This window comes from Mustela nivalis (genome assembly GCF_964662115.1).
Source record: "Mustela nivalis genome assembly, chromosome: 12".
In the NCBI taxonomy this organism is placed as follows: domain Eukaryota; kingdom Metazoa; phylum Chordata; class Mammalia; order Carnivora; family Mustelidae; genus Mustela; species Mustela nivalis.
Genome location: NC_139031.1, coordinates 59,733,511 through 59,751,608, shown reverse-complemented (window position 1 = coordinate 59,751,608; position 18,098 = coordinate 59,733,511). Strand labels below are relative to the sequence as shown.

The 18,098-nt window shown below is 35.9% G+C and overlaps 1 long non-coding RNA gene across 2 annotated transcripts in view; it reads right to left on the bottom strand.

Annotated features, from left to right (window-relative positions):
* Positions 1 to 18,073, bottom strand: part of LOC309845424 — a 102,556-nt gene extending 84,483 nt beyond the window's left edge. Inside the window, exons 1-2 of one of the 2 annotated variants that reach the window (XR_014301285.1) lie at positions 17,990 to 18,073; positions 17,458 to 17,500 (exon numbers count right to left, since the gene is read on the bottom strand). This is a non-coding gene — a long non-coding RNA (uncharacterized lncRNA). The remainder of the gene's footprint in view (positions 1 to 17,457; positions 17,501 to 17,989) is intronic. The other variant, XR_014301286.1, reaches the window with a different exon arrangement.
* Positions 18,074 to 18,098: the final 25 nt, after the last annotated feature.

The following is an 18,098-nucleotide window of genomic DNA, read 5'->3' as shown; positions in this document are numbered from 1 at the left end:
GAAACTCCACAAACTGTTCACTCCTCTGGGAATGCTATAATATTCTTGACCCTATTTCTATGACTTTGGTAAGTATCCTTATCTAATCCTTAGGGTCATTAGTAAACCAAACAGAGTTACTATCTAATAAAACAAATTTTCATTAACATAATAAAAATGAAATCTAAACTGGAAATTATAAATGAAAAAAAGAAAAAGCACTGAAGTATTGGATTACAAATACTCATTAATTCATTATGCATATTCATATCATGTACAATATGCTAAAATATTCACATAAGCAAAATATCCTAAATTGAGACCATTCTCAAATAATTTTTTTAAAAAAGATTTTGTTTATTTGACAGAGAGAGAGAGACACAGTGGGAGAAGGATCACAAGCAGGGAAAGTGGGAGAGGGAGAAGCAAACTTCCCACCAAGCAGGAAGCCCAATGTAGGGCTTGATCCCAGAACCCTGGGACCATGACCTGAGCCGAAGGCAGAAGCCTAACAATTGAGCCACCCAGACACCCCCATCCTTAAAGAATTTAAAACAAATCAGCCTCATAGATTCACTGCAGACCGATGAGGAGGGGTTCATTTACTTTCTATTGGTTGGGCAATGATGACTTTCACTGACAGTACAAGATACCATCTTGGTATTTTATTTTACCTAACTCTAAAGTCATATGTCATCATACACCTCTACATTACACAGCTGAAGTGAAAAATTACATTCATAATGTTAGAGATTAAATATTTATCCTACCATCCCCCTAATACGCACACACTCATTAAGGTGTAATATCAACCTTACAAAGGGAAGATGGGTTACATGCATACATGGATACATATACCCATGAAACTGGATTCAGACATTTTTTGTTTAAATCTTCAGCCCTGTGCCTTCCAGTCATTGTTTTCTCCCTATATGAGAAGTGATAAGCCTGAAAGTGGCCACTTTTTTTGTTTGTTTGTTTTTCTCTTTTTCAAACTATACTGAATCTACGAGGCAATAATTCTAAAAAATCCCCTTATTAATAAAACAACCAAATTATAGTTCTTTATCCATGTATAAAAATGTTTTTATAAGAAAACCCAGAATATTCTGAAGTAAACTTACTTTGAAGACAGCACTTAAAAGCAGATGTGTTCTCTTACAAATAAAGCAACTCCTTTTCTGTATGACCTTTTAAATGCAAGACAGTACCTATAATCTGAGTGTTAGGATGCAAACATATTGACCATTTAATAGATTTTCAAATAGACCATTTAATATCCACACCAAAGTGTGGGTAATACTTAGAACATAAAGAATTCTGACTCTGGAATTTAATTATTTGGGCTTTTGAATAATGCAGGAAAGTTTTTAGAGTATAGATGATGAATTAACTAGTTGATAAAAGCAGTATGCTAATGAGACTTTGGTTCCTGTATACATCAGTTAATTTCAGTGCTTTTAATATTTCTTAAATCTTAAAACTGTATTTTTGTGTGTTACATGTATAATATGTGTGTTATGAGAGAGAAAAGGAGAGACTGAATACAAACGATCCCTATATTATGAAGAATTGCTATGAGTATATGTGTTACTCACATTAGATCAATATTATTATTTATTTGAAAATGACACTTAATCATATTGCTTGTTAATTAAGTTACAATGTCCTCTAAATCTGGAGTCTATTATGGTTTCCATTATATCAAAAGCAATTCTATAATTGATAAAATAATTTGGGGGGGGGGCTTCCCAGCAATTTACCAGTACTGATTCCAGGTATTAAATCAACCTATTCAACTGAATGTTGTCCAATTCCATATAATTGGCCTGTGCTCTCCTAACTCAAAAAACAACACTCATTAAACTGTAATACATCTGATTACCTTATATATCAAAAGGAACATGCATCTAAGTGATACAGTAGCTGTGGTGAAAGAAAATATTCTCTTCCCTGTTGGAGACCATTAGAAAACTAAAGCTGATAGATGAGTCAAATCCACGGGGGAAGCTCTAATAGAACAGTAAAACAATATGGACAGTGCTCCTCTGCAGAATTACATTCCTGTTAAATTCTCTCTAAAACTGTCCTCAATGACACCTACACTTGGTCACATTAGAATAGTTATAATGTGTGATAAATGGAAGTAAATCTGTTTCAAGTATGCTTGGTCATATTAAAAGATCTGATGCTTTGCCATTATTCAAGTGTTCCATTTCTCTCTTCAAATTTAAAACATATGTCATGATGTTACCATTAGCATTTCATGTTTATACTATTCTGCATTTTCCTAATAAAATTATTTATTACTCTCCATACTTTTGACTTACCACTAATACAAATTTTATTTCAAGTTGATGTTAATATAAGTAAGGAAATATTTTTTAGCTGTACTATAATTACTACCGCTTATAACGTTTGCAAACATCCAAGGTAAGTCAGAGAAAGGACACCTTCAAGGCATTTCTATTGCAACAAAATATGAGTTTGGTTAATGTAACTTTTAAATTTTTTGATGTAAATTCACATGAATATAAACGTGAGTGTTTCAAGAGAATATTTCTGTTCAATCTACATAAACATCTTGATTTATAGTTGGTGAACTACCGAACAAGAAGATGAGGGTTTTTAGAGAGAAGAGGCTTGTGGGGTGGAAGTACATGGAGAGATGAGTAGAAAGCCAAGAAATTTAATTTATAATTACATGAATAAATAAATATATAAATAAATAGCCATTGTATGAATCCTTAACCTTAAAATCTAGGTTTTGTAATAAGCACTTTCCCACTGGGAGGTGGAGGAAACAAAGGAGAAACAATGTTTAACAGATGTTGGGTATTCCCAATAAGAAGAGGAGGATCTCCTTTTCGCTTCCTCTATGGAATGGTGCTATCCATCAATATAGCACTACAGTCAGGCCATGTGGTTCACTTTAATTAGTGTCCTCCTAACTGGCTATTAATTACCATGTTGTTATATAATAAGTCTCATTATCATTCCATAGTTTATGGTTGCTTCCTTCCTTTCTTCCTTTTTTAGACAATGCTTCATGAGTCATATGAAGGAGTTCCAGTGCTTACAAGAGCTCAGAGCAGTAACGTGTTTTTGTTGGGGTCAAAGTATTGATAACTGGCAGGGAGGGAGTAGACAATAAATGAACCAACACAAATGAGGATCATAAGTAATAATGAGTGACTACTAATGATGAGTGGAGCTGGCTGGTTAGTTTTCCATATCTCGGGGTTTAGCATCATTTAACAATAAAATATACCTGGTTAAAATTATAGTAAGAAATATTCCTCTCTTTGATAAGCATTTATTCATACAACAACTATTTATTGTTCACCTATGATACTTGTGGAAATGTGGTCTGGGATAAAATTACTTTTCAAACTTCCCGATAAATGTGAATTTTAGTTCCCCTGCCTTTTTCACTTACACAAAAGATAGGTATTTTCTGATTTCACCCCCATGAAATACTTTCAAAAGGTGAATGAAACACTGTAATTTAAGAAAAACATCCACATAACTTAAAAACACATGAAGAAATCTTGAATTCAAACAGTGTAACTTGGAAAGCAGCCTTGTATACTTACAAGGCTTATACTTTTGTTTGGAAACAACACATGGTCTGCCCATTGCTACACCTAAGAGATGTCTATGCTACTTATACATCTTACTAACAATTTCATAGATCTACAACCACATGGTGATCAGAAATTTCCTAAGGTATTTTGCCAAAATGAAATTAATTTTACTCTTATGTGAGAAAATACTAATTTGGGGTATAGCTGAAAGTATTATTTCTCACCTAGGTTCTACGTGAGGTATCAATACAGAAAGCAGGTCAGCGGAACTTTGGAATGCTTTGTGCCAAGAGGGAAAAAAATAATCTTATATAATATCAATTATATAATTAAGTATGCAGGCCATTATTATAAACCATATCATCTATTGGCACCTAGGTCTTAATATTTTAAAAGAAATCCTTCAGGTTATTTTTTCTACACTACACTAAAGCCACTTGTTTTCAGATAATTGTGGACAAAAATTTTGAGGTTCAGTCATCTATATGTTCAGAATTATCTATAGGTAATTGATATCTGCATAAAATAATTTAGAATTAAGAATCCACGGGTTATTTTTAATCCACAAAAGTATCATCCTTAATATATTTCTGCTCTTTTCAGCTACATTCTTTCATTCAAAATCAGTAGAATTCTGTACCTCACTTATGACTAAACCACTTGTGCAGTTACTCAGAGAACAAGAACATCCATAAAAGAGAGTTACAACATATTTTCCCTAAAAAGAAAAATAAGCTGTATCTAGAAATATAAAACTGGCACTAAGCACTTTATTAAAAAAAAGAAAGAAAGAAAAATATCAACCTTCACAAAAATTATAACCAATAAAAACAATGCTGAAAACAGATTTTGGAGACTTAGACTAAGAATTTTAAAAATATATAAGCCAATAGGGAACACAAGCTTTGAGAAACACAGCAGAATATTTAACATACTTGGAAATCACAAGACACGAATCCAGACTTGATTAAAAAGGTGACATTCTGACAAAGAACAGAGTGAATTTTATTGCAATTTCTCAGTGAAAAAGGAATATGGAAATTCATTGTCTATTGCACATAATTGTGTTCCCAGTTGATTGCATACTAAATTTTATATAAGTTCTCATTCTATAGTGAGTTCAGTTCAGTGATTCTAAACAGAAACATAAAGTGTTCATAGAATCCTAATAAAAGAATCCTCCCAGGCACATTTGCAACAATGACCTCTATGTAATTAGCCAACTTCTGGTGCCAGGAGTACAAGAAAACAAGTAAGAACATTCTCACAGATGATTGTTTTTAACAAGGCTTATTTTCGTTTGGGTGTTCTCCTCACTACATACGCATGCCTGATCTCTCACAAAACTAAACCTTATAAGAATGTCAAGGTTAGAAGCGAAGCGAGGTTCTGTAATTTTCCATTAGTCATCAGGTAGTAGATTTAAACAGCAGATTGTGTCATTCAATTGGTTTACTTGGCTGTTGCCAAAGTCTATTCAAATGTTCCCTGCCTGTTATTTACTTTTGTATTTGTGACTCAAAGTATTGCTGCCAAGAATTCTATGACCTCTCCAAAATATTTTAATGCAAATGGGTTCGAAATGTCATCAAGACAATTATATTAAGGAAAATGTTCAAGTAAATCCACAAGCAAAGCGGGTGGGTGGGCTTCCATGTAGATCATTAATTCTTAAGAATGAGGATAATAAAAGTAAGGCACTGATGATACACTATGTATTTAACATTAGTTGGAAAATAATGATTAAGCAGTAAAAACATAAAACTGTGATTGGAAGGTGATGAGCACATTCCAAGCAGAAAACAGAGCAGATATGAAACCACAGGGCAGAAAGAATAAGAAGACAAGAAAGGCAAGAGAGCAAGGACTGCAGAGTCCTGGCAGTGTTTGTACTTGGATTTTTTTGCAGAAGCCGTCCGTATCCTGTTAAATAGCCATCACAGTCCACGGTCAAGCTGATATGCCCAAGGTCAGATACTCAGGGGCGAAATTTTGCAACAAATGTGACCAGATGAATAAAAGGGCACACTTGTGTGGAATTAATCAGCCAGCTCAGCAGGACCCATTTCTCATTCCTTTTTTCTAGTATTTGACAACATTCCCTAACTCCTCTAGATTAGAGTGCAAATGGCATGTTGCTATTATCATCTGATATCAATTCCTTTAAGCCACTGTCAACTTTGCCTTTTGGTTTAGAACATTCAATCCGTATCTACTGTCTGTTTCAAAATTCTGAGTATCACGTATGTATCTCATATCTCATTGTAGTCTCTTTGTCCAACCAAATCTTAAAAATAAATAAGAAAACTAACTATAAATATATAGTTATATAAATATATAAATATATTTATATTTCATATAAATATGAAAGAGAATTTAAGTTATAGAGTAAACAATGATTTTTATGACATTACTATATATTGAATTTAAAAGTTTCATCCAAATTATTTATGATCAGATCAGCCCTGTGTATAGGAGAAATTGCATCTATTCAAATACAGTCGAAGCATCAAATCCCATTTATTATTCACCCTATTATTCCTATTATTTTAATGTACTTTTTATAAAATTAATTTTATAAAATTAATTTATTTCAAGATTATGCAACGCTAACATTTATTTCAAAACCAACATATGGTTCCTCTATTTCATGGAGTAGCATTGTGGAGACAGTACAGTGAATGATAAAAATACACAGACAAAAGAAGGAACTTGAAAGTTCACACAGGTACTAAAGGTCAGAAGAGGCAATAGGTTCAAAATTCAGGAAAACAGTTTGGGCAACAAAGAAAATGAAGCAAAAAGACCAGGGAACACAGGCCAGACGAAGGCAAACCTTCTGGAACAACAGGAATTTAGAGTCAAACTCTGAATATTAATGGGAATTATGGGATACAACATCAAATAGGGCCTCAAACTAATGCACTTAGAGGAAACTTTGAGGGAAAAAATATGAAGTATTGCCTCAGAAATGAAAAGACAAGACAGGGGTGCATGGGTGGCTCAGTCCATTAAGCATCTGACTCTTGATTTCAGTCCATGATCTCAGGGTCATGAGATCAAGACCCACCTTGGGCTCTGCTTGAAGTCAGCTTAATATTCTCTTTCCCTCTCCCTCTGACCCTTGTCCCACTTGTGTTGTATAAACAAATAAATAAATAAAATCTTAGTGGGGGGGAGAAGAAAGACAAAACAAATAGGAACCTCCAGGCTGGAAGAAGGAAAGAAGGCAAAATGTGCCTAATAGTTTGATTTTTTTAAAGTATAAATTTTAATTTTTTTATTGAAGTCTAATTTACATATATTAAAAATGAAGATCCTAAGTGCTTCATTAAATATGCAGGGAAATCTTATGCAATCCTTTAACTATTCCCCACAACAATAAAAAGAACATTTATATAATCCCAGAAAGTTCCTTTATGCCCCCTTTCCTGTCCATTTCTATCTCCACCTGAGGCAACCACTTTCAGATTTCTATAACCACATATTAATTTTGCCTTTTCTTAAAATTTATGTAAGTGAATCATTGTACGCATTTCTTTTTTCCATGTAGATTCTTTATAACAAATGTACTGTTGGATATTGAGTGTAGGGTACATGGGAATTCTCTGGTACTGTCTTCTTACCAATTTAGGGCAGGGAAAGATTTATGAGAAGATATATTTACTAAATTACATATTAAGTATATTATTTATTAAAATATTTATGGGCAGGACTATAAAAGCATAATGATATATTGGTCGGTCCTTATCAAAATTAAGTATTTCTTCTTACTAAGTACCCATCAAATAGGCAAGTTATAGACTGGGAAATATAATTATCTACAAAAGATTGTGAATATATAGAAACTCTCACAAATCAAGCATAAACAGACAAAACATCCAATTAAGAAATGGGCAAAAGAGGGGCGCTGGGTGGCTCAGTGGGTTAAAGCCTCTGCTTTCAGCTCAGGTCATGGTCTCAGAGTCCTGGGATCGAGCCCTGCATCGGGCTCTCTGCTCAGCAGGGAGCTTGCTTCCTTCTCTCTCTCTCTGCCTGCCTCTCTGCCTACTTGTGATCTCTGTCAAAAAAATATATATATAATCTTTAAAAAAAAAAAGAAATGGGCAAAAGACATGGCAGATATCTTGCAAGAGTATACAGAGTAATGGACAATTGGAAAATGAAAAGGTAATGAATACCATTAGTCATCAGGAAATGCAAATTAAAATTATAATGATACACTGCTGGCCATCCACTTAAAGGGCCAAAAACACAACCAAAAAAACCTGAAAATGCCAAGTTCATCAATATTGGTTTATTAATTATAACAAAGTTTACATACTAATGTAAACTATTAATAATACGTAGGGGTACATACAAACTCTCTATTGGTGAGCATGTGGAGCAACTGAAATGCTTGTAAGCTTGGGGCGCATGAGTGGCTCAGTTGGTTAAGTGTCTGCCTCTGGCCCAGGTCATGATCCAAGGGTTCCCTGGAATCGAGCCCCACATTGGGCTCCTCGCTCAGCAAGGTGTCTGTTTCTCCCTCTCCCTATGCCTATTGCTCCCCCTGCTTGTGCTGTCTCTCTCTCTCTCTCTCTCTCTCTCTGTCAAATAAATGAATAAATAAAATCTAAAAAAAAAATTGCTTTTAAGCTGTGGGGTATCTGAATGGCTCAGTTGATTGAGTGTCTGACTCTTGATTTGCCCTCAGGCCATCATCTCATGGGTCCTGGGATTGAGCTCTGTGTCAGGCTCTACACTCAGTAGGGAGTATGCTTGAAGATTCTTTCCCTCTGCTCCTTTCCACACTTGCATACTTGCACTCTTTCTAAAATAAATTGGCTCTTGTGTCCCTTTGATACACCACCTCGTTATAGGGTTCTATGACTTGTATGCATGTTTTATTTTCTTAAGCAATTTCTTATTTTCTGTATAATTCCTGATCCAATTCTAGAATAATCCATTTCTCCCAGGAGCTTTAGTTCCTTTTATTAAGTAATGGTATTAGAAATCAAGGTCTGACTACTAGGTGTGCTTGTTGCCACTGAGGTGTTACTGCTTCCATGCCCTCTCTACTGATAAGGAAAGGAAATCTATATGTGTGTACTAACATGTACATATACAAGAATCTGTAAACATTTCTGTTATAACTATCTGTATTAAGCTAAATATAAGTTTATACTGACATATCCAATTGTAACCCATATTGCCTTGATTATTGTAGCCTCTTCCCCTTATTCATTTGTAAATTCCCAATCCAGTATTGAAAACCCTGGTTCCACTTGTCTGCCATCCCATCATTTAATTGTTCAATTCCCACATATATGTATCCTATAATTGTATGATATCAGAAGTTCTGTATCTCCTCCTGCAACAATTTTATGAATGACAGTACGTCTATGTACATTTTCTTTTGCTTTGCTGACTGAAAGACTTAACTTCCAAAGCTACAGTTTATATTTTCCTGAAATATTTAAGTATTTTTTCCCTAAATGTTGAATTTTAATTGGCATAATTTAAAAAAATATATTCTTAGGTCACTTCAAAAATGTCATTCCATTTTCTAAGGCATTCATTGATTTTGCTATAAAAGTCACTACTGACTTTTTTTCCCCCCCTTATCATTGTTCCCCTCTATTCAGTGTGTATCTTTTTCCTTTAACTGGTATTAAATTTTTTTTATATGATTCTCTAGGTTTTCCCTGGATTCCAAGTACATGTGTGCTAGGTCATTTGATATTGTCATGCAGATATCAGACACTTTTTCCACCTGTCCTTTTTTTTTTTTTTCACTCCTTATATTTGGTTTGTATAATTTCTATTAACCTGTCTTAAGTTTATAGATTCTTTCCTCTGCTGCATCAAGTTTGTCAGAAATACCATCAAGTGGAATTTTTTATGTCTGATATTTTACTTAGTCTATTTCTTGCATTTCCTTTTTTTTAACAGTTCCCAATGTGTCCACCTTCTCTACAGAGTCTGTACCATATTTATCATAGTGATTTTAAAGTCCCTTTCAAATAATTACAACAAATGGGAGACTTTTATATTTGCCTCTATTAGCAGTTTTCTCTTTAGACCCAGGCCCATATTTTCTTTTGTCTTCATGCATCTTGTAATTTTTACTGGATGCTAGATATTATAAAAAAAAAAAGAGAGAAGAGTAAATAATATTTGCTCTAAAAAATATCTTGCCACTTTTTCTATCAGCCTTCTTGTTTGGAAGTTTTAGTCTATTGAATCTCTAGAACTGCTGAGTCTAGACTTTGTTTAAGCTCTAACTAGACTCAATTCATTCCCTTAAAATGTTTTTGGGTTCTCAGCACCGGCCAAACTTTGTAGATTTTTGTACCTGATAACTCACGCACTAAACTACCTGTTACTCTGTTAGCTCAAATTTCAGCTTCCAACATGTCCAAGGGTTACTCCCTTTATCTCTCAGTCTTGCCATCTTTGTGTCTTAGTATAATTTTCTCCAACCTGTTGCCCTGCCCCCAGCTTCTAGAGGGTTACTGCAGTAGAGTTGATGAAGGCTGGAATCCCTAAAAGACTGCTCCCAGCAATCCTATCTCACTCCCCGCTTTTCACGTACTTTTGAGCACTCCGACCTTTGGAACAAAGTTAGAGGGTGGGTACAGACTTACTCTGACTGGAGCTCCAGGAGATTGTTATCTTATCATTCCAACACACACTCAATCATTAAACATTTGGCTGACCTCCCTTCACCTCCGTTTCTGGTGCATTCATGTAGTATAAATGTACTTTACGTACCATAAACTGCTCTGTAAGAAATGAAAGCAGCTGTCACTTTCTTTTCTTTTCAGAGGTTGCTATTGCTTTTTGGATTAAGATTACTAGAGTTTGTGTCCTCAGGTCTTTGACAAGCTTTTTTTGTGTTTTGTTTTAAATGATTTTTAAAATCTTCTCTGGCTTGGGGAGGCTGGGTGGCTCAGTTGTTAAGCGTCTGGTTTTGGCTCAGGTCATGATCCCAGGGTTCTGGGATCAAGTCCTGTGTTGGGCTTGTTGCTTGGCCAGAAGCCTGCTTCTCCCTCTCCCGCTCCCTGTTTGTATTCCCTCTCTTGCTGTGTCTCTTTCTGCCAAATAGGTAAAGTCTTTAAAAAAACAAAACAAAAAAAGAAATCTAAACTAAAAATAAATCCTCTCTGGCTTGTGCTTGTAAAGTGGAGCAAAAGTTTCCTGTAACTTTTCAGAACATCTCCTCAAGGATTTCTGGATCCAGTTCTCCACTTTGCCAACGGTGGTGATGTTCACTTACTAAAAAACCGAAAATACTTCCTTCTTTTCTCTCCTAACCATTCAATTTTACTGATTATTCTTCCTTGCATTTATGTTGTAGAAAGCTACTTGGTCCCCTGTGACTCATATCTGGCCTTGTTTCTTACTCCCCAAGTCTCTCACTCCAGTCATGTTTCCCTTCTCTTCTATCTATGCATACTTGAGTCTCCCTGTACTTTGAGAAAAAGTATGACCTTTGGTAGGAAATATATAAGTAGAACTTACCTTAAGCCTTTTAATTATTATTAAGCTCAATTCTTGGATTAGCACCTACCACAGATGTATTGCCCATTCTTCCTAGATTCTTAACTTGCTTTATGTTGGCTTTCTCACTCTGTTTTTAAGGATTGCTTCTTCCTAAAACCTTTTGTCTCTTTATTACTAACCATCTTGTCTGTTCCAGCTGCATTCAGCTTTTGGACTTGACTAACTGCCCAGCTGAGCACATAAAACTTGTCATCATTCTCTGACTTCCTCTACAGCTGTGGCCACTAGAGAAAAAAAAAAAAATTGTCATTTCCCCTTCCCTCCATCTACCAGAACTCCATCTTGAATAGTCCCAGTGTCTTTCAAATAACTTATTAGATTTGTTGTCTCATTTGGATTGCTGTTCTGATCATTTGGTTTAATATATAACCTCAAAATATGTTATGAGAGATACTAAGATACCAAAACTATGAGAATACATTATTTGAATCTCAAATAATCTTCAATTTGGAAAACATATGGACATATATTTTTAGTACAGTGGGCTTTATCTCTTCCTTGATTACCAGTAGCTATTCCTAATTTAAGGACAAGCTTGGTCTATCAGCCATCTCATCAATCTCATTCCACCAGTTTGTCAGGAAATAGAATATATAAAACAAATCATTAAATTTCAAGTTATATAACTCTATTCCCCAGCTACATCACTGATTTTGTTTAAACTTAAGAACTCCTTTCTCGGGTGGCTCAGTGGGTTAAGCCTCTGCCTTCGGCTCAGGTCATGATCTCAGGGTCCTGGGCTCGAGCCCAGCATCGGGCTCTCTGCTCAGCAGGGAGCCTGCTTCCCCACCTACCCGGCTTCTGCCTGCCTCTGTGCCTACTTGTGATCTCTGTCAAATAAATAAATCTTAAAACAGAACAACAACAAAACCCTCCTTTCTCTGGAGCACCTGGGTGGTTCCATTTGTTGGGCGTCTGACTTGGTTTTGGCTCAGGTCGTGGTTTCGGGGTCATGGGATTGAGAACCAATTTGGGCTCTGCACTCAGTGGGGAGTCTGCTTGAGATTTTCTCTCCCTCTCCCCTTACCCCTCCTCCTTCTCATAAATAAATAAATCTTTAAAAAAATAAGTTACAAAATTAAAAACTCCTTTCTCCAAATTCTATATTTAACTCCTTCCATAGTCTCCCAGGAAATGCTTAGTGATAATCAAATCATGTTGACTCTGTTTTCCAATTATTCCTCCCTATTCATTTTCTCCTGTTCACCAGGCATCATTATGTTTGCTCTGGATTCTTCTCATACTTCCTATCAGGTCTCTCAGCCTCTAATATCCCACCCACCCACTCCCCATTCATTTTCATCAACAATTCCTGAATAATATTTCTAAAATGTATACATGACTTTATTTATTTATTTATTTATTTGTTTTTTAAATGGCAACTAGTCCTTAGCAACACTCAATTTGGTAATTCTTTTTTTTTTTTTTTTTGAAGATTTTATTTATTTATTTGACAGGGAGAGAGATCACAAGTAGGCAGAGAGGCAAGCAGAGAGAGAGGGGGAAGTAGGCTCCCTGCAGGGAGCCGATGCTGGGCTTGAGGCTGGATCCCAGGGCCTGGAATCATGACGTGAGACAAAGGCAGCCACCCAACCAACTAAGCCACCCAGGAACCCCTAAAATTTTAAACATAACCTGTCACAGATGCTCTACTTCTAGGTATACACTCTTAAGAAATGTAAGCAACATGTCTTAGAAAGATTTATACATGAATGTTCATAGCAGGTTTGCTTATATGACAGAAAGTTGAAAGTGGCCCAAATATTATCAATAAGTGAACAAACTGTGGTATATCTTTATAAGGGAATACTTAGTAATAGAAAGGTAGGGACTATGCCTGAATCAGGCTCTCTGCTCAGCAGGGAGCCTGCTTCCCCTCTCTCTCTGCCTGCCTCTCTGCCTACTTGTGATGTTTCTCTGTCAAATAAATAAATAAAATCTTTAAAAAAAAAAAGAGGAGGGACTATGGTACTTGCAACATGTTGGATAAATCTCAAAATAAGCAGAATGAATGAAAAAATCTAGAAAAAGCAGAGTATATATTATCTGATTCACTTAATGTAAATTTTTAGAAAATGTGAGCTAATCTATAATGACAGAAGATAGATCAGTGGAAGAATAGCAAGATGGAATTACAAAGGACACAAGGAAATTTTTGTGTTAGTGAATATATTCATTATTTTGATTATGGTTATGGTTTCACAAGTACATGTGTATGTTCAAACTGGTCAGGTTGTACACTTTAAACATGTACAGTTATTGGTATCCAATTATACCCTGATAAAACATTAAGGAAATAAAAAAATAAATTAGAACTCTCCTACACATTCCTCACCTTCTCCAGGGAATCTTCATCAATCTTTTAGTGGTACTTAAGCAGCATTCTTCTATCATTCACATACTTATCATATTTCATTATTCCATTGATTTACCTGTTTACCTCACTAGATCTTAAGCAATAGAGAAGGAAAGACATTGTTTTTGAGGTTGATTTCTTAGAGATAAAACAGGTCTTTTCAGAAATCATAAATTGTTTCTGCTCAAAGTAGAACACTGACTTGAATGGGCATTGTTCTGTACTGATGCCCAATGCCCTCTTCTATATAATAATATTTGTTACTCTTTTAAGGTCAGTAAGTTATTAATTACTAATGTATAAAATGTATAAAATTTGAAGACTAACCTGGAGATCAACAGAATTGAACAGGCAGTTCAACCTCCCACTGATATTTCAAAAAATTGAAAAGCTGAAATTAGAATGTTAGGCACATATATTCCGACACACCTCTTATAGGTATGCCAGTTTCTACATGCCTCCTCTGTCTTAAATATTAAACTAACCTGGTCATCCTATGCATTTTGGTGGTTCATGAAAATTCCCAAAAATCTTTGTTAGGGGTCCCATGTTGGAAAATATAAAAAGTAATAAGGTCAATAGGCCAAACTAGACCAAACTGTCATAATTTAGGAGTCACAGTGTGGAGGAACTTTAGATACCAGTATTTAGAAAGAGAGAACAAACACAATTAAAGGAAATTAAAGGAAAATTAAAGGAAAGTTTGGGGTTAGCACAAAAATCTCAACAGATATTAAGATAAAATATAATTGATATTTTCTCTCTAAAACTAGAGCTTTTTGGCTCTTCATAATCAAAAAATCCTAGGAACTCTGCTGGTGTTTTGTGTTACTGTATGCAGCTATGTTGTCTAAAAGAGTTGTCCTAGCCACATGCGGCTATTAAGAACTTGAAATGTGGTTACCCTAAATTGAATCGGGCAAATTTCTGACTTCATATGAAAAAAGAATGTAAAATATCTCATTAATTACCTTTTATTACACATGTTGAAATAATAATGTCTTGGACATACTGGGTTATTACAATTAATCTTATCTATTTCTTTTTATTTTTTCTAACACAGCTACTAGGAAATTTTAAATTACATATATGGCTTGCATTTATTGTTGACTTGCGGTATGATGGAAAGGAACCATGTTTAAACACTTGGCAAAGGGTTATAGAGAGAAGCATCATCCAGAAGCAGGGATTAGATAGGACAAAGTGATCAAAACATGAGCCAGGAGCAAAGCACATAAAATAATCATGGTCAATTATCAACAAAGTTATAAGCCTCTCTCTTCTCAGATATATTTAGAAAAATTGGGGAATGCACTGCCTTGAAGAAGTGTAATAGAACATAAATTCTCTCCTTGGTGAGTAGAGATTACACTAGGTGGAATGGTCACAGAGGAAACTTTATTTACAGTAATTAAGATCACTGTGAATAATTTCCAAAGTGATAACTCCCTGAGTGGGGTAAATGAGTTTCTTTTACTTAGGGTGAGGATCAATATTCAGAAATGGGAGTTTTGTCATCAAAAGGAAAGGTGGGCGTAACACTGCACAGGGATTCTTAAAAAAAACACCCCTATATACCCAGTCCTATGTTATGTTAATAAAGCTTGTGCTACTCCCAGGATGGAGACTTTAATATAATGAAGCAGAGGTAACTGTTGGACAAGGAGAAGGGGCTATGGGCCTGCTCTAAGAGTAATTAATTATAAGCTGGTGTCTTGGGCTCCTTTTCTCTGGTAAAGAATGCAGCAACTGGCTTACTTTTGAAACAACACAGGGAGTTATGGGGGCTTTTGCTACTATTTTATAGTCTCTGATATAGTTAGGCTATGTCCTGGCTTGTTAAAGATGGTAGTTTTTGCATTTTTTCCTTATCGTTAACTACTGAGGTTTTTGCTGTTATTTGTAATTCTGACATCTGGAAAGCTCTGTTAGAAGTTGTGTTAGGGTGGGCACCTGGATGGCTCAGTCATTTAGGTATTTGCCTAAATAACTGCTTGGGTCTTCATCCCAGAAGTCTCACATGTGGCTCCTTGCTTGAGAAGCCTGCTTTTCCCTCTGCCTGCTACTCTGCCTATGTATGCTCTCTCTCTATCAAATAAATAACTAAAATCTTAAAAAAAAAAAAGTTAAGGCAAATAGGCAGTAAGATCACAGAAAATCGATGGGGGCCTAAAAAGACTTCTCCTTCTCCTCTCTCTACTTATTTAAAGTTCATTTGCCTCTTAATGTAAAGGATGACTTTAGAAGACTGGAAAACCAGGTGCTGCAGTAATTTTTCCTTGGGTGCCCATGGTTCTTGGTCACACCACTTCAAGGAATGAAGAGGTAGGCCAGACAGAGTGGTGGGCATTAAAGCAAGGTTTATTGAGTGATAGCAAAGTAATAATACAAAGCTCCCAAGAAAGAAGCAGACCTGAGAGGGTTGCAACCGCAGTTTCTAAGTCTAGGGGTTTTTTATGGGCTTCTTAGTGGGCTGTTTTAACCTGATTAACAACCCCTCCCAACCCCGGGGCCTGACATCCAATCAAGTTGTCATCTATCAATCACAGGGGAAAGGGTGGAGGGCTCCTTCAAGGGTGGTGTAAAATCCTCTTAGGGTAGTTTCCTCTTAGGGCGGGGCTGCATTGTCCCTGCCTGGCTGCCTCCCAGCTATCCGTCATGGGGAGTCACGTGTGGAATCTCTGGTCAGATATTTTGTTTCTCATCTTCCACTTCAGATTTAATATGCAATGAGAAAATACAATGTTATTTAACTATAGGATTTAGCTAGATTTTTTTTAAAAAAATTACTTTCAGGTCAGGGAATACTAGATATGGAAGTGATGAGCTTGATATAGGCGGTCCCTTAGGACTTAAAACTTTAAATGTTTAAATAATTTGATTTTTATTCATTCATTCTTACATGAAAATCATTGTTTTATATTAGAGAATTACTTACATGTTTAGGGCAAATGACCTAATGCCATAAAAGCACCAAATCTACTTGGACATCTTTCCACCATTCCTCACTTTGCTGGCCACTGAAGCAACTCCAGAATCACGGGTGTCCCATTTCATAAATTCCTTCAAATGTTAAACTCGATTTAAATAAGAGAATACTTTTTGGACAGAGGAAGTTTTTAAAAACTGCAAAAAGAGGATTAATCTGCTCAGTTTTCTGAAAAGAAATGTGGTGTCACCTAGTATAGATACATGGCTGATTCCTGTCTCTGTATCTCTAATTCTTAACTGTCATTTCCCAAAGCCACTTTTGAAAGCAAGGAGAAATAATGGCTAGCAGATATAACACCATTGTTGTACTGCTTTAGGTCTAAATACAGTACAGCCATCTTTATCTAATTGGGTTTTATAACCCATTTTCTTGCCATTTTAGTCCTTATTAATTATTTCACAGCCAGGATTTTTAGTCTGGTCTTAATGCACAGACTTCAAGAAAATCTGTGAACACTCTGAAAATGTATGCAAATTCTGTTTCCATTGGGACAGTAGAGTCCCCAAGATTCTGATTTGTCATAGCCAAGCTATTTATTTTGAAAATTCAAACGATTTTAGGGGAAGATGCCATCCCCTCTCCTCCTCCTCCACCTTTGGAAGATTTAGCTAAAGAGGGGTTGACAATGATTTACTCAATACCTCATTCTGGACATTTAGGTTAAATGAACATACTTTGTACAGGAATTCTTGTTAGCTTTAGGATAAATTCCAAAGGGTGAGACTGCTGAGCTAAAGGATGAGATAATTAAAATATTCAATACTTTTTTTAAAAGTTCATTTATTTTTAGTAATCTCTACAACCAAGATGGCACTGGAACTCAGGACCTGGAGATCAAGAGTCCACTCTGCTCTGACTAAGCCAGCCAGGTGCGCCAAAATCTTTAATATTCTTCATACATACTGCCTTATTGTCAGAAAGTTATGAGATTACATTTTCGCCAACACTGTGTGAAGTTTATTATCTCACATGTGGATATAACTTGTATTTCTTACTTTTACTTATCTTCATATTCCACAGCCAATCACACCAATCCCGCTAGAAGAGAAATAAAGTACTATTACTTCCTTCTTTGGTTACTATGCATGCTGTGACCGTGATTGTAACAACAGCTAATATTAATTAAACGTAAAATTCTCTGAAGGAATTTGAGCTGGGATCTCCTACGGCTGTAACCACCGAGTTAAGGGCACTGGGGTGGAAGATGGTGACCCATGTGCAAAAAACAGAAGGAAAACCAAAGCAAAGCAAAACAAATTCCCCGAAACACGGCTCCTGCCGCGCTTGGTTTCCTTCTACCGGGCAAGAGGTTCTAAATTTTAAACGACTTGAATTTTCAGCTGCCAAACCCGCGTCTACCAACCAGTTCATCCTACTCCCAGCATCGCCAGCATGAGCAACGACTAGCACAGCCTGGACTAGACGGCAAATATTTTTTCCTCCTTTGCAAAAGGAAAGGGCCTAATAGGGGAGGGGGGGGGGAAGGTGGTACTATTGCTTTTAGATTTTCCAGGGCTAGACTTTTACCTTTCCGTCTTGAAAGACCTAGGTAACAAAACCCGGAGAGTGCACAGTCACAGCCGCTGCGCTTCCGGGATTTAGCCGAGCCGAGGGAGGACGCATGCGTAGTGCACGT